Below are 21388 nucleotides of genomic sequence, written 5' to 3' on the forward strand. Positions count from 1 at the left end.
AGCTATATTGCGACCAAAATAAGGTATTCTGTCTCGAAGACCAGCTTCTCGTAAAAGATTACGGAATGGTTTGCGCCTCAAGCAAGGCTGTTTGCTGTGACAGATCGATTCTGCAAATGAAGTACCTATCCTTGAGGCTGATCTTGCGTAGAACTGGTTTCTTGGTATCGGTCCCATAAACGATGGTACTCTGGTGAACATTGCGGTTACTTGCAAATGACAGAGTGAGAGACTCCTCAGAATTCAGAAGTCCAATGGCAATGTTTCAATTCTATTTCAGCAGTGAGTTGCGACATCGCGGAATAACGCTGCATACAAGATGCCAGTGACCTCCTAAAAGAAAAAACGGCGGTAAAATGTCCCTGCTCACGATTCCTTTTCTCCATGACATTTTCATGCAAGTTGACACTTTTGAAAGTAAACGTGCATTCAAGTTTCCAAAGATGCGTTTTGGGCCTGTGTATTCGTTCCATGTACACAAACCAGCATTATAATGGCGAAATTTAACAATCAAAGAATAATTTTGAAAAGTATTCGAAATGTTATATATCAATATCACCTATGCGTTTCTATTTTGGGAGAGTAGAGGAACGTGATATTCAAAACATGTAAACAGTTTTATACGTTTGTATCGACAATTGTGAAACTACGAAACAAATCAACTTGAAAGTTTTACTGACGCTTGCAATGTGCCACATGTTGCCCAAAAAATCCAAAGAGGCTTATATTATAATGAAGTCGATCTCAGCATCCAGGAGGCACCTGAGTTGTGCTACGTCAGGCTAAAAGAAACTATAAGATGGGTGCTATAGGTAAGGCATGACATATTCACCCTATTTTTCATTGATTTTTAGTGACCCATTCATACAATCACAGCTATATTTCCTTTCATACCAAAGGTAATTTATTTCTGAGGATAGTCAAGACGGATGTTCTTTTGCATTAATGTTCTGTATTGTAAAACTGTATGGCAAGTATTTGTAACCTATTGTACAAAAGTCCATTTGATCCATAAACCTTCCCAGGTATAACATTTGTACTAGCATATGTCGCATTCCATTAATAACTGTCTGAAATGTATAAGACATAATTACCAGTGAACGGGTTATTCATTTTGACAGCACAAATATCTCCACTCACTGCAACTGTGGCCGTATTACACTTTAGTAAACAGTGCATTATCAAGGCAAGGATGTTACAACTACAAACCAAAGTAACGCTGGTAAAAGTTACAAACGTATACAGAAGATTGTGGACAGTTGTTGAGTGTTTAGTGTAGAAGAGGCCTCTTGAGGGGGTCTTCAACCGTCGATGTTAGCAGACACATGGCAGTAAATCCAAAGCAGTGCCCCCATACATCTCAGCAAAAAATCCCTTATATACCTATTATACAGTTCCAGAGAATTCTAGCCAAAGCCACGCAACAAGGTTCAGCCCACTCTCAACAGGTAAAATACATAGCCTACGTTTAAGGTGTGAGTTCAAATCCACACTCAGCGGTTTACACTTTTGTGACTCATAACAACTAAAAGTTAACCAATGTGACACTATAATTACAAAAGACACATCCTCGTAACTATATAATGCAATGAGTGTTGAAGGGATCTGTACAAAACATTCATGATTTCGTTACTGGGCATGTGATCTCAATGGAGTCTCTCACGGTTCGACCTGCTTTTGTTATGATATTATTATTTATTTATTCCTTGTCTTCCTGAATTGTCATTCCTGAATGTCCTTCAGAGTGGGTTAAGTCGGTACGTGATGTTGTCATTGGTAGAATACACAAACTGAAAATGAGGAAACAGAATTGGAATATACCCATTCTGTCCGAGCCAGCTGCCATCCAAAATCTTGCTGCCCTGCATGAAAAGTTTGTAGTTATTCCAACTGACAAGGCCTCAAATAACATAACCATTACATGTAAACATCATTACATACATTGTTTAATCAAAACGCTATAAATATCCTATAATAATAATAATAATAATAATCCCAAGTACACTGTCGTCAGGCTCCCCATTGTTCTCGGTGCCCTTGGTTTGGTACCTCCTGATCTCTTGGCGCAGATCAGGAGAGTGCCCGGATTTTCCACCGGGAGTACAGCCCTTCTAACACTCTGGGTAATGCAGAAGACTGCAGTGTTGGGGAGCCTTCATATTCTCCGGAAAGTTATTGGTGGGTTCGACTAGGCAGCGTTTCCTGGGTGAAGTCCCATTCACTGTCTGGGCTGCGTGTAGAGGGGGCGAGGGCCCTGAACTGATGATGAGCCATACCAGCCAGACTGTGCCAGGATCACCCGAACCCTCTCTGCTGCATACTATCTTTAATCTGTAAAACATAATAATAATATTAAATAGGCCCATTCAGAGCCTCAAACGAATTCCTGCAAACAAACCTGATCTTGTCCTTTTTGATAAAGCCAATGAATTTATTTATATCATTGAATTTTCTGTCCCTTTTGACAGCTACGTGATGGGCTAGATTCAGGAAAAGCATAATAAATATGCGGACCTCGCCTTTGAAATGTCTCGCTTGCATCCCAAGTACACTGTCGTCAGGCTCCCCATTGTTCTCGGTGCCCTTGGTGTGGTACTTCCTGATCTCTTGGCGCAGATCAGGAGAGTGCCCGGGTTCTCCACCGGGAGCACAGCCCTTCTAACACTCTGGGTAATGCAGAAGGCTGCAGTGTTGGGGAGCCTTCATATTCTCCGGAAAGTTCTTGGTGGGTTCGACTAGGCAGTGTTTCCTGGGAGAAGTCCCATTCGCTGTCTGGGCTGCGTGTAGAGGGGGCGAGGGCCCTGAGCTGATAATGAACCTGACTGTGCCAGGATCACCCAAACCTTCTCTGCTGCATACTATCATTAATCTGTAAAACATAATAATAATAGAAAAATACGTGTCATATCAAAAAATGCCACATGTAAAGCCAGTATGTTAACTGAGGAAGAAATCTGCATAAACCATTCAACGGTGCTATCAATGTTTGGCTTGACTCTAAAACTTGAAGACATGTCCATTCCTCTTTTGTACTGGAATACAAAACTACATAAAATCCGAACAAAGAGAGATTTATTGCTGTTTCCAGCAAATGTACCACCAAATCCCTGTCTCAGAGATTAATCATAATCCTTGATATTATCAAGGAAGGACTTCTCGATATTTACAGAAAAGTTTAGAATTAATATTATGTGGATACTCAAGGATTTGCTTACATTTTTAGAATCTCAGAAACGGACTGACTTCCGTTCTGTCAAAACATTTGACTTTTCAACATTGTATACCACTATCACACATAACAAACTTAAGGAAAAACTTCATTCCTTGATTCATGGAGCTTTTGTAAACACACGTGGTATAAGAAGTTATACCTACATATCTATCTTCAGAGGTTCAAAAAAAAAATGTCAAAAATGAAAGCAAATGTCACTTGAAGTTTACGGAGAAAACAATATGTGAAATGCTGGATAACATTTGAGTGAAATTTGGGGATAAACATTTCGCCAAGAAGCAGGCATTCCCACCGGCACCAATTGTGCTCCCCTCCTTACAGATCTGTTTGCTTATACAAATGAATCAGAATTTCTGCTTGGGTCGGCAAAATCAAAACAAGGTAATTTGGCCAAGACGTTTAACTTATGCTTCCGGTACATCGATAATTTAATATCGTTCAATAACCATCAAGTAGCTAATTGCCTTCCACTGATTTACCTCCTGAATCTGAAATTAAGGAGACAAGTGTTTCTTATTTAGATCAATGCATAAAGATTCAGAGTAACAAAAGAATTTCCACAAAACTGTATGACAAATTGGCTGATTTCAACGTTCCAATAGTCAACCTCCTTTTCATGTTGATCAATATTCAAACAACAGCCTGTGGTATTTCCATTTCACAACCTTTGAGGTACAATCGGGCGTGCTCTTGTTATCAGGACTTCAATGAGCGTCCTGCTACTCTTGCTCAGATGTGTGGTGAAATTGGGTTTAACGTCGTACTTGAGAATATTTCGCTCATATGACGACATGCATGCGTGTGTATGTGTATGTGCGGCTGCTTGTACTAGCCCAGACTGAAGCTGGTTTATAGCGCTAGCCCACTGAGATACCATGCCGCAGTGGAGCATGAATACCCCACTCAGACACATTGTACTGACTCCGAGCCGACCAGTCCTTGTTGTACCCATTAATGCCGAGCGCTAGGCAGGGACCAACAAGTACCATATTTTAACGTCTTTTGGTATGACGCGGTCGGGGATCGAACCCGCGACCATCCGCTCTCCTCTTGCTTAGAAGTTGTTTCATCAAGGTTACAACATTCAAGGCCTCAGTAAAGCTTTCAAGAAGTTTTATGGTAGTAATGTGGAGAAAAATTTCCAAATTTGATGCATCAGTGACAAAGATGATGTCCGATACAATTCCCTACAAATGACTAGACTTAGCATATATTTATGACGGGTGCCACCGGTGGAGCAGGACACGCTCACCTTTTTGCCAACACCTGGTATCATCACTATTTCACATGAACACATGCTTGGTCATCATATCGCATGGTGACAATCACTGGATTGTCTGGTTCAGATCAGATTTACAAACAAAACCATATAGCTGCTGTAATACTGTTGAAACAAATATCTGCTCATGATATAGTCACAATTGTATACACAATCGACTCTGTTTTTGACAGAGATTTCTTATGAATGTGGAAAGGTTTTTGTCGCTTCTATTATTCATAACTCAAATCTTAAGCGGAATAATAGGGCAAATATCACTTATAATAACACAAGACCGTGGTCAAAAGCAAATACACGAAATACAAACATCTCAGAGAACTGATATTCACTGAGCCTATGACGGCACCGGACAGAAACAGACGTAAATTTAGGAACATGCGAACATACTATTTCACCCGGAGAATTGTATCCTACCTGATTCCGAAAAGACACTTTCTCGACTCCGTTCCGCCTGAAGCTGAGCTTCGACCTGAGTCAAAGAAACGTTCAGCTGCAATGTGAGGGTGTGAGGACTCGGTTTCATCAGCCATAGCCACCACCATCAACAGAGACAATTAAGTCCTGCCTGCTTCAGCATTGTGGATCTACAAAAGATTACACAGGAGACACTTTATACTTACAGCAAATACCAGGTAATACTATTCTTCAAATGTAGTAAAATATGTTTTTATGTTGCTTAACGCCGCATTGATTAATATTACAGTTACCAGGAGCGGATACAGCTTTTTAGAAAGGGAGGGGGTGGGGTGCTTGGTAAAGTGGGGGTGCACACTATATTCTCCCCGAGAGAGTTTCAATGGGCACTTAGTAAACCTACAGGACCCCCTTCTTCTGGATCCGCCTAAGACTTACATAGCTGCGGGGACTGTATATAACAACTTTGCGCATCGATCTACGCAATTGGAATACGTTGTCCCTTCAAGGGTAAAATACAGTAAACATTTACATACGAAATCATTAAATTTTTGTTTTATAAACAATTAATATCAGAGAGTACCACATCCATCACACATCGTTATGTGCATATAAGTAAATGAGAATGTTATGCACAAGTATCTATGTGTCATAAATGAGTGCACAAGTAGAATCACAAACAATCTAAGCTATTTGTCACTTATGACAAGATATAGCAATCGGGCTTCGTGAATGTGTTGTATGCGACATTTATCAGTAATAGTACCTGTCACTTTAAATCCCAATATCCCGCTAAGCAATATATCCGTCAAACATGATAATGATAATAATAATGATGAGTCCATTTGTAATGCTAAACACCACGCCAGAAGTTATGCTCATAGCGCTACAGATTTGACTACTTCACTAGTCGTAGTATTTCTTGAAGAGCGGGGATTTTAGGTCTGGCTTGAAAACATCAAGACTTGGCGCTCTTTGCAACTCTTCTGAAAGAGAATTCCGGAGGATGCAGTGTTACGACGTAAATTGTAATAAAAACACAATTTGTAATACTTGCAGCAATTTGTAATAAACTTGACGTAAATTGTAATAAAAACGTAAATTGTAATAAAAATTGACGTAAATTGTAATACGCAAATTGTAATAAAAATTGACGTAAATTGTAATAATTTTCGTTGCGGTAAAATGTAATAAATATTTACGTAAATTGTAATAACAGTTTTAATCACTCGTAAATACGCGGGTGTTTGTTTTTCGTTGCATTTCATACATCAAATAAGCTTGTAAGGGCGATAACTCAAGAAAGAAATGATGGATTTTGTTCAAATTTGGTACCATGGTATATTGGCGAGATTCACCGACACAAGTGAAATGGAGTGACCTTGAGATAATTTTCAAGGTCACAGCAAAAATCTGAGGGTTTTGTCAATATGAAGATTGTTAGCGCGATAACCCAAGAAAGAACTGACAGATCTTAGACAAATGACGAAAATGATATTCGTCCTGATATATAATCGCTATAAAATCTCTTACTGTCCTCTGTATCATGTCTTTTCGCAAATATCTTTTGAGGTTTTGATATGTATAAATGTAAAGTGGGGTGGGGTGGGGCAGAGTTTCTTACGGGTATATCAAATCAAATTAGACATTTGTATAGCGCTACAGATCCAGAGTCCTGCTCATGTGCACTTAGTCGAATGCTCGTTTGAAGAGGATGGTTTTGCGACAAGATCGGAAACTGTTGATATTTTCCGATTTTCTGACATTTTCAGGTAATCAATTCCAGAGTACAGCACCCGGTCTGCTAAATGATCTTTCTCCGTATGTTGTGGTTCGGACAAATGGAAAAGCCTAGCTAACTAGCAATGAAATGCATCACAAATTAAACTTCAGGAAACAAAATATGCAAGAAACATTTTTCTATGTTTGAGATTGGTAGAGGTCGGCAAGAATCAAACTTAGATATTAAACTGCACAAAAAGGCAATTTGAAACTACAATCGCTTGTTCAAATGACTCCCCCTTCGGTTTACTGAAAGAACTCGAGAAAGAAATGATGGATTTTGTTCAAATTTGGTACCAAGGTTTACTGCCGAGATTTACCGACACCTCTTGAATTTAGTGAACTTGGGGTCATTTTAAAGGTTACAGCAAAGGTGTAACAGTTTTGCACATGCCAAGCTTGGTAGCCGCGAACTTAGGAAAGAATTAATAGATTTTGATCCAATTTTATATCAAGGTGTATTGGCGGGAATCCCCCTACACCAATTGAAACAAAATATGCAAAAAAACATGTTGTATGTTGGTAAAAGTCAAACTTAGATATCAAACTGCACAAAAAAGCAATTTTAAACTATAATCGCTTGTTCAAGTGACTCCCCTTCATGTTTACTGAAAGGGCTTGTTTTGGAGACACTACCCACCCCCTTTCAGTTGACTTATCCTAAAGTTTTCACTTATTCATACATGGTGTCAAGGGTTCAAACTAAATACTGAATGGTCACACAAGTGTCAGCTCTCAATATGTTGTATATCTGGACACAATGTTTTTGAAAATTTAAAATGAGGGTGTCCTAAAAAACCCAGTCCCCGTCTAAATGTAAATCAAGCAATCCAAATCTTTGAATGTTGATGATGACGGGAAGTCATCCAATATATGCTGAACATATTTTATATGATACTATCTGAGGGTATACCATTATCCAAGGGATAGCGCAATAGTGCAGTGGTAAGACGTCTGCCTATCACGCTGAAGGCCCGGTTTCGAGGAGGCACCGAGGTTCGGTTCCCGAGATGGGCACATTTGCGTAGTATCCTTGGACAAGATACTTAGATCTACACTGTCTCAGTTCACCGAGCTGTAAAATGGGTACCCGTGAGTATGTGCTGGCAATGTGAGTGTTTAGTTCATTGCGCCTAACAGGCAGCATGGCTGTACAGTCCCCAGGGAGTTGAAAAAGTATCGGAAACTACGATAGTGTCCTATGATCGGGGATAGTAAGGTACGTAGCGCCGTGAGCAGGCAATGTGCCTGGATGTGAACGCCATATAAGCGGACTATTACTATTACTAGATACCAAATGGGAGATCGTTTTCCATTTTCTGCAAATTTGCAAGAAACATAATACCCCAATGTTGTGATGACTAATATCTCGTTAACCACATTACCCACATGAAATTTTGGATATGACTTTGCTAATGATTCCTTCAAAATAAAATGGAAGCTTCTTTTCAAACATTGGACATCGAGAATATAGTTAGTTTGACTACTTTTTCAACGCCCCTCGTAACATACTTAAAAGAAAAGAGAATGTCTAAGGAAAAAAGCATTTCGATCTCTGAATACTTCTGAGCTATTTAAATACAAAAAGCAAAGGAATAAAGTAAATAATCTGAAAAGAATAGCCAAGGGAAACTTTTAATCTAATTTTGATAACTATTTATCACCTCAGTCTACTCAATCAGGTGGTTAGTACTTCATCGGTGCCCACTCCCCTTCTTGTCACTGATGATTCTGGGATACCTTCAGTTTTTACAGATTTGGATAAAGCTCAAACATTAAATGAATATTTTGTATCTGTTTGTTACTGATGGCGGCAAGACTTTGCCACCTGTTAGCCATCGCTGTGTTAACAGTATAACAAATGTCATTAACACGTCACAATTATATTCTGGACTCACAAAAGTCCAGAAACTCTCCGCACTGTGGGTACTTTCTGACAAGTGGTTTGACCAAATGAAACATGCAGTTGTTATGAATATATGCCAAGGATGACAAAATGAAAAAAGGAAATTGCGAAAACTTTAGATTTAAACTCGCTCGCCCATGGGCCGGCCCATGGGCGAGAATGTTTAAGTTTGCTCAGAATTCATGTTTTGGAGGTTGTAAATGAATGAGTGTATGTTTATAAGCATCATGACACAAATTTCAGCTCATTTTGACTAAGTTAGAACGATATTAAAAACTCTCGCCCATCAAATTATATATTCTGTGAGACATGAAATGAAAAATAGTGAAAACAAAGATTTTTCGTAATGTTGCATTGCTGTACCTTTACCCGTCGGAGAAGTCCTTCTCAAAAGATATATATTCCGTTGTTTGGAGCAGGCCTATATGACTTTTACGCCCCAGTGCTGCTAAACAACTCGTAGACCTTTAGTCTGACATAGACGCAGACCTCGCATGTTCAAGTTCACATCTGATAGGGGCCGAAAAAATTGAATCCGACATGAATGCAATATCTCATTGGGTTATTGTTTTCCTAAGTAAGTGGAGTGTCTTCTACAACATTGGAGACAAGTGTATCGCTGTCCTTCTGATATTCCCCCGAACGGAAGCTCTACCCATTTTAGGTACAATGTGCATGTTACAGAATAGTAGGGTATAGTCTTAAGACGTTTCAACTTTGACCAGGATTCTCCGAACTTGTAACAGTCGTTTGAGAGATCAAAAGAGAAAGGGGTAGTGCGCGATGTATCTGACGAACGTATGTGGAGAACGTTTGAAGAATGTTACTGTATAAATACAATAATTGAAATACCAGTTATGTTTCAAAAGTACCCTCAATCTGATAGCCAGAGAGATTATTGTGAAAGATCGCAGTATGTGGCAAGTCTAGATTTCCACAGCTTCAGGAGAATGTCTCAGGGCTCCTTTTTATTATATTTCTCTTTTTTACTATGAACTTTTTTTCTGTAAAATATGTTTATTTCAGAGACCAGTTGTTCGTCTAGTAGGGACGGGTAGAAGACAAAAGACAAAATGGATACTCGTGCTGTCATACTTTTGAATTATATGTAAACATTCGTTCTTGTCTCGGGATTAATGTATATTTTCCAGTTTCAACCAAATGTACATTCGAAGGATATCGAAATCTAGGTTAAGCTATTTGAATCATATTTACAATTAAAAGACCCAAACAATGGTCTGTTGTCCAAATTGTTGGTTTTCCATACCTTGTCCCAGTCTGTATCACAGTCACAGACCGATATTATTTGCCCTTCTGTCCATCCCTTACTGTAATATGTATACTGCAATACTGTATATGCTGCACATATACTACACAACGTTTTATGCATGTAGTCAATGCTATGCTAAGCAACGTCCACTCGTATTCAAGATTACACCTGGTTAGAGATGCAAACAAATGTGTATTCGTATGTGCATTTTAATGAAATGAGGAACCAAGCAAGCAAAATCATAGTATGCATAAAAATCAAGTTGGTACACTGGGACTCGTTATCATTGGAGGAAGCTCACAGTTTACTTGTATGGACGATCTATTATAAGTACGTGTTGTCTGTTTGTAGTAGACAGAACCGTTACATAGCATGTAGAGCACGGATACACTGCTCATGCATCCCACACACTCACGTGCACGTGATTCTCAACATTCGCAGCGCGTTCACCGTTAACATCTGGCGGTGCGTGTCACTGACTGAAGACGTGAAGGGAGGCATTGACAACTTCATGATCGCATATTATCATATTTATCTAAATCATATAAATTGTTCATTTACATCACATGTGAATCTCTGCAAAAGCGCAATGTTACTGTAAACAACACAATTTTATGCACAGTTATACTGATGTAAAGTATGGAGTTATGATGACTGTCGACAGTAACTGTTCAGGAGATCGTGCAAGGGCATTATGGGTATTTCAAACAAGTTATCTCATGACTGTAATAGTATTCATTTGTTTTGACTCAGATTAATCACCACCTTGAGTTTAGTAGACTCGCACACTTCATCGAAGTGCTGTTGGCCACCTTTCTCGGCCCGTCCCCCATCTTAATGAGGATGCATGGCCCCGCTGGTCACCCATGACGCCTCAACTTTCTTATACAAGACCAGTTGGCGGGCCCTTCGAGCTTGCGCTGCTCGGGTCCGGTAAGATCTTCATTGATGATAAATCGTGTCAACTGACAAGTTATGCGTTCTCCTGAGGTCCTCATATAGCTTCCCGTCTCGATTACGATTTGTGAATCTTAAATCTGAATCTTATATGTGTTATTCAGAATGGTTGCATTGTATTCTCTCTTCAGAAACAGTTTTAAAAAGGAAGTAATAAAACTATGTTTTTCAATGGCAATGCTAGAAAATAAAATGTTATATATACACATACTTCACTTTCCGAATGAAAGCATATATGAATTTATCTGCTGTGTCCATATATGAAAACAACCATAGGAATGTGCTTGATGTTTAACAAATTATGTTCTGGTCACGTGTCCTCGTTGATCATGGAGGGTCGGTTTGCTTGGCTAGTGGTTTAAGCGTTCGCTCGTGGATCCGGGTTCAATTTCCCATATTTGCATAATGTGTGAGGCCACCCCGAGATATTGCTGGAATATTACAAAAAGCGGCGCAAACCACACTCACTCGCTCACTCGTTGATTACAGAGTAACAGCATGCTACGAGATTCCTTCTTATCGTTTATTTGCATATCTCCTTAAAGGCATTGTAACTCTTTAATCTTGCATGAAAACGCATTTAGATGATATCAGCTTTTACTGACATTATTGTAACATGCAATTTGTATGTGTCTCTGTATGGTTCATACACCGACATAGGCGACGGCAAAATAGTCACGGCTGCATGAAATACATGGACAGTGTGGGTTATAATGAAGTGAGTGGGTGAGTTTAGTTTTACCCGCTTTTAGCAATATTCCGGCAATATCACGGCGGGGGACACCTAAAATGGGCTTCACACATAGTAACCATTTGGGGAATCGAACCCGCGTCTTCGGCGTGACGAGTGAACGCTTTAACCACTAGGCTACCCCACAGCCCAAATAATGGCTGAACGTTTGTCAAGTTATATTTATCAATAATACCATTTGCAAGGCGTTACATGTACTTGACTTCATACTCATAGGCATATATGGAGAGATTATTCATATTGGTCAACCCATTTCGATCGTTATTAAAAAGTCATTACTGCAAAATTTACACTAGCCTTTCATGTTAAATACCTGTTTTTGAAACACAACTTCTATTCCAAGCTGATTTGCTTTTCAGTCACGTCACGTCCCACGCCCAGCGATGACACTGGCATTATGTGATTTACACCAGCCATTAATGTTAAATAGCTGCCTTTGAAACACAGAAAGTATTCCGAGCTGATTTGCTTTTCAGTCACTCCACGTCCCACGCCCAGCGATGACATTGGCATTATTTGATCTGACAACGGAAAACAAATGGAAGTTCTTGTGCTTATTTATTCTTTGAAGTGTAGCGTTTCTACAACTTAACACATGCTAAATGTTACATAATAGTGGATAAAAAGAAAGCGAGAGCGTGTAGTGAACGCCTGTGTTTGTTCGTGCTGGTCTTTCCTTTGGGAACATGAATCTAATCAATGCCCTGTATGGTGTTTATGCATAAATCCATGTTGAGTCACTCTCTCAACAATGCTTGGAGTTTTAAAAAACTCTTGTTACCTTTGATCGCGCTGTGAATATCGAAGATATTCAGTCGCAGATGATATTGTGAAGCTAATTCATAACGCCATTCGTGTTGAACATGTAACGGATATTACTTCATACGTTTACACACGCACCACCTCCTGTACAAACTTGACAGAGAACAGTTCTCTATGGACGGTTCTATGTTCATGATAACTGTCTCTTACAGTAATATGTAGAGTTTCAAGTTAGGGTTTAGTACTACGGAAGCGTAGTAGGGCCACGGTGATAAAAATGTTTGGTCTCACTATCTCCTACGTAGGACTTAATATCTCCTACGTAAGGCATAATTTCTCCTACGTAGGACAAATTATCCCCTACGTAGTACTTAATATCTCGTATATACGTAGGAGATGAGCGATATATTAATAGACATTAATCTGATATGGTCGACTTTGATCCGCAGACATATATGTATATATATATCCGCAGATATATATATATATATATATATATATATATATATATATATATATAATATATATATAGTTATAGTTATAGTTATATATTATAACGGTAATGCTATTTTGAGGGTATTATCATTTGCATAAGCCCGAGGTCTGCCATTATCTGCCCTCAAAAATAGCATTACCGTTATTATTGCTAAAATACATGGAATTTGTGTTGAAAAGAAAAAGGAAACAATGAAGGAATTTGACTGTAAGTTTACTCAAAACCAACTTCTGACTCGGTTGACTGCGCGAATGCAATTACGTCATCGAACAATTCAAGTGACGTCACAACAGAAAGTGACGATATTCGACCTTGGCCTTTGACAAGACCATAGCCTGCAACATGCCAAACCATGTCAGTGTTCGGTTTTGGTCCAACAACAACGTTAATAGTGCAATTGTTAAGGTTAGCACCTGCAAGAAAGCCAATATCACCGCCATTTAAAGCGGGAATTCGGGTTGCTTTGACTAGTTTCACCCAGAATATCTGCCAGTCCAAAGCCAATGTCGAATGAAGCGACGCACCTAATATGACGTCACTTGACAACAGAACTGATAGTGGTGGCCCGTTGTTAAGGTTGAGCGGTCCAGTATATTTGCAGCGGCCCGCAAATTTCTGATATTTGGAGGGCCGTTTCATGATAATTCCATGGATTTTAGCTATAAATATATATATACTGTATATCACATAGATAAATGAAAACAGAATGCCTTTTTCTCCAACATGTTTCGTTCTTTACTCTTCAGGGAGATTGTAGCGGTTACAGCATGACGTCATTACATATATATTGTGACGTCCCAATAGGGACAACATTCTAGAGCGACAAGGTCACAGCTTGCAATGGTTTAACATTGGTTTGAACTTGTCTATGAAGTAGTGTTATTTTTAAAATTCGTTTTACTTTGTCCGAATTTTTGAACTTGATAAAAAGGAAATATTGTAAATTTAACATCGTTTCCTTTCGCACAGACATCTAGATGTTCACTCAGTGGGATACATCGGGTTTCAGGACACTTTATTTGTTGTTTGTGGACACGAACCCGGGCTCTTAACTTTTCTGATTGACCAATATACTGTTCATTACAGCCTGTGCATGTTATGACATATATTATGTTTTTGCAAGAGCAGTCAAAATTCTGTTTTACATAGAATTCTCCGTGTCTCGTGAAAGTTACAGAGTGTCCTTCAACAATATGTCGACACGTTCCACAGTTACCTCTGTTGCATCTAGACACAGTAGGATTGGATTCTGTTTCTTTAAAATAAATTTGGCTTTTGTTAGTATCTTTTTAAGAATCTGATTTTGTCTTTTGCTATTTATTATTTTTCTAGATTTCAGCATTGATTTCAGTTTTTCATCTTGTTTTAAGATGCACATATTTGTTTTTATGTTCTGGAACACATTTGGGTTCAACAGATTATAAGTAGATACAAAAGCAATTACTTTTTCCTCATTGGTGTTTCATCGTTCCTGTCAAAAGATCTTCTCTATTAAGCTGTAAAGCTTTATGTACTCCGTCTTCAACAGGATTTTGGATATTCCCGTAATAGTAAAAACATCCTAAGTTCATTCAGACTTTGATTGCGGGTGTCCTGGTTTGAAACTATTGTACATATTCTTCGTTCCGGGTTATATGGAAGACTTTTTTTGGTGTGGCTCGGATGACAAGATTTGAAGTTTAAATATTGCTTCGTATCTGTAGGTTTGTAGAAGATATCTTCGTCCAATTTCCGCCCCGATTTATGCATGTAGTCAATGCTATGCTAAGCAACGTCCACTCGTATTCAAGATTACACCTGGTTAGAGATGCAAACAAATGTTTACATTTGCATAAGCCCGAGGTCTGCCATTATCTGCCCTCAAAAATAGCATTACCGTTATTATTGCTAAAATACATGGAATTTGTGTTGAAAAGAAAAAGGAAACAATGAAGGAATTTGACTGTAAGTTTACTCAAAACCAACTTCTGACTCGGTTGACTGCGCGAATGCAATTACGTCATCGAACAATTCAAGTGACGTCACAACAGAAAGTGACGATATTCGACCTTGGCCTTTGACAAGACCATAGCCTGCAACATGCCAAACCATGTCAGTGTTCGGTTTTGGTCCAACAACAACGTTAATAGTGCAATTGTTAAGGTTAGCACCAGCAAGAAAGCCAATATCACCGCTATTTAAAGCGGGAATTCGGGTTGCTTTGACTTGTTTGACCCAGAATATCTGCCAGTCCAAAGCCAATGTCGAATGAACCGACGCACCTAATATGACGTCACTTGACAACAGAACTGATAGTGGCCCGTCGTTAAGGTTGAGCAGTCCAATATCATTTGCAGCGGCCCGCAAATTTCTGATAATGGGAGGGCCGTTTCATGATAATTCCATGGATTTTAGCTATAAATATATATATACTGTATATCACATAGATAAATGAAAACAGAATGCCTTTTTCTCCAACATGTTTCGTTCTTTACTCTTCAGGGAGATTGTAGCGGTTACAGTATGACGTCATTACATATATATTGTGACGTCCCAATAGGGACAACATTCTAGAGCGACAAGGTCACAGCTTGCAATGGTTTAACATTGGTTTGAACTTGTCTATGAAGTAGTGTTATTTTAAAATTCGTTTTACTTTGTCCGAATTTTGAACTTGATAAAAAGGAAATATTGTAAATTTAACATCGTTTCCTTTCGCACAGACATCTAGATGTTCACTCAGTGGGATACATCGGGTTTCAGGACACTTTATTTGTTGTTTGTGGACACGAACCCGGGCTCTTAACTTTTCTGATTGACCAATATACTGTTCATTACAGCCTGTGCATGTTATGACATATATTATGTTTTTGCAAGAGCAGTCAAAATTCTGTTTTACATAGAATTCTCCGTGTCTCGTGAAAGTTACAGAGTGTCCTTCAACAATATGTCGACACGTTCCACAGTTACCTCTGTTGCATCTAGACACAGTAGGATTGGATTCTGTTTCTTTAAAATAAATTTGGCTTTTGTTAGTATCTTTTTAAGAATCTGATTTTGTCTTTTGCTATTTATTATTTTTCTAGATTTCAGCATTGATTTCAGTTTTTCATCTTGTTTTAAGATGCACATATTTGTTTTTATGTTCTGGAACACATTTGGGTTCAACAGATTATAAGTAGATACAAAAGCAATTACTTTTTCCTCATTGGTGTTTCATCGTTCCTGTCAAAAGATCTTCTCTATTAAGCTGTAAAGCTTTATGTACTCCGTCTTCAACAGGATTTTGGATATTCCCGTAATAGTAAAAACATCCTAAGTTCATTCAGACTTTGATTGCGGGTGTCCTGGTTTGAAACTATTGTACATATTCTTCGTTCCGGGTTATATGGAAGACTTTTTTTGGTGTGGCTCGGATGACAAGATTTGAAGTTTAAATATTGTTTCGTATCTGTAGGTTTGTAGAAGATATCTTCGTCCAATTTCCGCCCCGATTTGATGAAAATTGTGTCTAAGAAAGCTGTTTTAGTTTCATCTGCCTCCATAGTGAAAACAAGATTTTCGTCCATGCTATTTAATAGTTCTTAAAATGTATTTAATTTCTCCTCAGAAAATGGCCAAATTATGAAGCAGTCGTCTAGAAATCTTTTCCAATTTTCCATGAAATAATGGGCAACATCCTCTCCAAGAATTTGACTGCTTTTATGCTTGAACTTTTCCTCCAGATATCCTAGGACAAGTGTCGCATAAGTCGGCGCCATTTTGGTGCCCATGGCTGTTCCTTTAATCTGTTTATAGTACTTATCGTCAAAAAAGAAAATATTGTTTTTTAAGATGAATTCAACGCTTTCCAAAATGAATGATTTTGAAATTCGCTCAGGTATGTGTTCTTCACAACGGTTTAACCAATAATCCAACGCTTTAATTCCTAGGCTATGTGGGATATTTGAATACAATTTGTTTACATCAAAAGTTACAAGTTTGCTTGTTTCATTAACGTTTTGTGGTAAGGAGGAAAGGAAATGCATGGTGTCACGAGTATAACTTTTAACATTTGATGAGATTGGTTTCAATAAAATATCAATGAAATTACTGAGTCTGTGTGTAGCACACGCTGGGCCTGCAATTATAGGTCGGAGTTTCAAATCTCCCGTGTGTTTCATCTCAACATAGCTGCTTTTAGCACTTTCACAATGTCTTATGATCTCCTTACTTTTATGAATTTTGGGTAAGCCATAGAAATTGCTCGATTTGCAGTCAAAATGTGTTATATAATTTAATTCCTTTGATGTGAGCTCTTCTGAGTACTGACTGGTTAGATTCTTTAATTTCCGAAGTACACTGTCTGACTCTTTTTCACTGCACGGGACATAAGTACCTTTGTCCAGGAGTAAGTCCATTGCCATGTGTTTGTAATTCGTTGAATCCATTATCACTGTTGCTCCGCCTTTGTCAGCTTTTATTATGATGTTCGGATCATTGGCCAAAGAGTTTAAAGAATTTCTCTGTTTGCTGGTTATATAAGAGTGTTTCTTGCTTGTGTTAGGAATTATTGGATAACTGTTTATTTGATCCACAAAATTATCCAAATGTTTGTTTTGTCCCTTTTTGGCGCACCAAAAACTTTTATTTCTAACTAGGGATTCCTCCCAATTTTCACACTCGAAAAAGTATTCCTCATGTCGGAGTTTTCTGCAGAATTCAGTTAAGTTTTCTTTCACCTCATTGCAGTTACTTGATTTTGGGGTAGGTGTAAATTTGAGTCCCTTATTTAATATTGTAATTTCATCTTCTGTTAAAGGGCACCTGGACAAGTTAAATATCTTTATGTCTACTGTCTTTGGTTTTTCATTTTCCTTCTTTTCTTCACATTCCAAGTGTTGAATAAAAAACGATTTTCAGTGTTGTAGTATCTGTGGCTTTGTGAGGGGAATACATCAGTTTTACCTTGATTTCGCGGCACTGGATTCTGATTTGTGTATTCCTCCTGGTGTGTTTTCTGCTGGTATGGAACTCCAGACTGGAAGTGAACATTACTGTTATTTGTCATTATCCTTCCAACATATGCTAAAAAAACTTTGAAAATTAGTAATGACAAAGCGTTTGTCACAAACATAGCTATTACCCCCGCCACATGTCGATATCTGAATGACGCAATTATCCTCTGTCTGACCCTGAAAATTATGTAAACGTTACCGAAACTTTCATCTGATGCCTTGATACAAAATGCGAACAAATTCCATCCATTAGGTTTGGAGATATCGCAAGAATACTCGCTGTGACCTTGAAAATAATCCGAAGGTCACTGAATTCGACTGGCGTTAGACGATACTCCCAACGCATCTTGGTACTACCTTTAAGCAAAACATATTAATTCTGTCTTGTATTTTCGCACTAAAAGTTAGACATGTGCAAAACACTTTTCACTGTGAACTTACAATGAGCACAAGTTTCCTAATCAATTGGTGTTGGGGGAATCCCGCCAATACACCTTGATATAAAATTGGATCAAAATTTATAATTAATACTTTCCTGAGTTCGCGGCTACCAAGCTTGGCATGTGTAAAACTGTTACACCTTCGCTGTGACCTTTAAAATTACCTCAAGGTCACTAAATTCAAGTGGTGTCGGTAAATCTCCAATATCCGGTCAATAAACCTTGGTACCAAATTTGAACAAAATCCATCATTTCTTTCTCGAGTTCTTTCAGTAAACAGAATGGGGAGTCATTTGAACAAGCGATTGTAGTTTTGAAATTGCTTTTTTGTGCAGTTTAATATCTAAGTTTTATTCTAGCCGACTTCTACCAATCTCAAACATAGCATATTTTGTTTCCTGAAGTTTGTGATGCAGTTATTTGCAGATTTTACGTTTTTTGGGAGTACCAAGCCAAGATACAAAGTCTCACAAAATGGGGATCGTGAGGCTGCAACAAAGCAAAACCAATTTGCTTGAGGCTGACAGATAATATGTAGAAAAATAAAACATAAAAACAGCTGCATTTGTATCATATTCTAGGTGAGGCTGACTACTATTTGAACGCCCCTCGTAGTTATACCCGTTAGAACACCCACCCACCTCTCCGACTCTACATGCATGCAAGTGTGTTAGATATACCCGTTAGAAACCCACCCCTACCCCACTTTATATGTATGCATATCTAAACCTCAAAAGATATTGGCGAAAAGACATGATACAGAGGACAGTTGATATCGATTATATATCATTTAGCTAAGATTTGTCAATTCATTCGCGCTAACAATCTTTATATTGGCAAAACCCTCAGATTTTTGCTGTGACCTTGAAAATTATCTCAAGGTCACTCCATTTCACTTGTGTCGGTGAATCTCGCTAATATACCTTGGTACCGAATTTGAACAAAATCCATCATTTCTTTCTTGAGTTATCGCCCTAACAAGCTTATTTGATGTATGAAATGCAACGAAAAACAAACACCCGCGTATTTACGAGTGATTAAAACTGTTATTACAATTTACGTAAATATTTATTACATTTTACCGCAACGAAAATTATTACAATTTACTTCAATTTTTATTACAATTTGCGTATTACAATTTACGACAATTTCTATTACAATTTACGTTTTTATTACAATTTACGTCAATTTTATTACAATTTGCTGCAAGTATTACAATTTGCGTTTTTATTACAATTTACGTCGTAACATGCAGCTTGAGAGGTAAATCGGCTGTAGCCAAATCCTCTAAGTCGCCACTTAGGGACAATACTGAGAAACTGAGTTACAGGTCTTAGTGTTATGGTTGGGTGATATTGCTTAACCAGCTCACAGAGGTACGGTGGTGCTTTACCATATAGGCATCTGTATGTGAGTGTTAGTATTTTCAATTCTATTCTGGCTTGAATAAGCAACCAATGTGGAGTTTAGAACTGACTGTATGTGGGAGAACTTGTCAACTACAGCAATGTCCTTGATCAAGTCTTCATTCTGTCTTGTAATCGCCAGATCCAGTATATGGTCATTCTGGTGGGTTTTGATGTCATTTGCACTAGCCGATGGACGTCAAGAAGACGAATACATGTCTTGCTATCATCCAAGTGAATATTAAAGTCACCCAGAATCATGCATTGTCGTTCCTTTTGAGTGAATGAGTTAAAACTTATCGTCATATCGGCAATATTTCAGCCATATCGTGACCAGAGAACCTTGTACAGCAATAAAAAAGTGTGAAATATATGTAAAGGTTTTAAAATGCTGTCGTCAAAGGACAGTACAACAACTAGTACATCACAACTAGTTAGGGAACATATAAAATAGTAAACTGTTAAGTGACAACACAATTTAAAAATGGGATTATAGATCGCCAACAACTGAAGTTAGGCCACCATACAAGGGACCATGGGCACTTACAGTGCCTTTGTTACCTGAGTGGGCCCTTGTTGGATTTGTCCCTTTTCAGCATTAACGTTATCCATAAAATATTATCATCAACAAACTGAGGAAAAGACAGACTGATAGTTTTAGATGGAGGAGGCCTGTAAGTATACACTAATCTAACTATTTCCTCAGGGAGAGTGACTATTACTTCCAACATCTCAAACGATTTGTAATCCTTTGTCCGGCTTGTAATATGTTGTACTCTCACTCGTTCCCTGTGCACAATATGTCCGAGGAACATGCTTCAAAATATATCCAGGGCGCAATAACTCTGCAGTTTGGCTTCATCTCCTGTTGGTTTCAGCCTGGTGTCTGTTAGACACAACGTCTCAACGTCATCCTCAGTAATGAAATCACAAATCTCAAGTGTTTCGTTCCTTACAGATTTTGCATTCTACATACACACTGAATGCACTTGAATAAGATTGTGGTTTTATTCCTACAGTCTAGGAATGGATACTGTAGGTATTAAACATCAATGTGAACAACGTGTAAATTAATTACTCATGTAATGAAATACAAACATGAATACAAACATCTCAAAGAAACTTACCACAGGCAGATCAACTCGTATGCGTGTTCTGTTGAGTTTGTCTACTTTTGACAACCTTGTGGCAACCTTTCACTAGCGCAGGGGACTGTATATCTTGACAAGCTCCAATTAACTTGAAAATATCTTTCAGGGGCAAATCAGCCATTTAGGTGCATTCTTTGCACATATACGTATGCAGCAAAAACATAAAGGCAACAGAGAGAGGTTCACATGAAACATAAGCTCACTATGGGCACACCTTAGTCTGTCATACAGACCCTGAAACAAATATACCCAATGTAGCCATTTCAAGTCTATAATGTGTTTCAAGTCTACATTACCACAGATTCATATATAACGGGGGCGGTGGGGTAGCCTAGTGGTTAAAGCGTTCGCTCGTCACGCCGAAGACCCGGGCTCCATTCCCCACATGGGTACATTGTGTGAAGCCCATTTCTGGTGTCTCCCGCCGTGATATTGTTGGAATTTTGCTAAAAGCGACGTAAAACCATACTCACTCACTCATATATAACGAGTCTCAGTGAGTCTGACCACAGGATCTAGCCTCTTACGACAAGCGTGGGTTGCCGCCATATAGCTTGAATATTGCT

General features: G+C 38.4%; 1 long non-coding RNA gene across 2 annotated transcripts; it reads right to left on the bottom strand.

Moving 5' to 3' along the window:
* Positions 1-1532: 1532 nt before the first annotated feature.
* On the bottom strand, positions 1533-21123 carry LOC124280618. 2 transcript variants are annotated; one of them, XR_006899722.1, is made up of 4 exons: positions 20799-21123; positions 17776-17848; positions 4926-5095; positions 1533-1790 (listed from the first exon to the last, which is right to left on the bottom strand). It is a non-coding gene; the product is annotated as an uncharacterized LOC124280618 (long non-coding RNA). The 2 variants fall into 2 exon arrangements; XR_006899723.1 differs by lacking the exon at positions 1533-1790 and adding an exon at positions 2160-2331.
* Positions 21124-21388: the final 265 nt, after the last annotated feature.

The sequence above is a fragment of the Haliotis rubra genome, unplaced genomic scaffold (assembly GCF_003918875.1).
Source record: "Haliotis rubra isolate DU_JTF1 unplaced genomic scaffold, ASM391887v1 Scf270, whole genome shotgun sequence".
NCBI lineage: Eukaryota > Metazoa > Mollusca > Gastropoda > Lepetellida > Haliotidae > Haliotis > Haliotis rubra.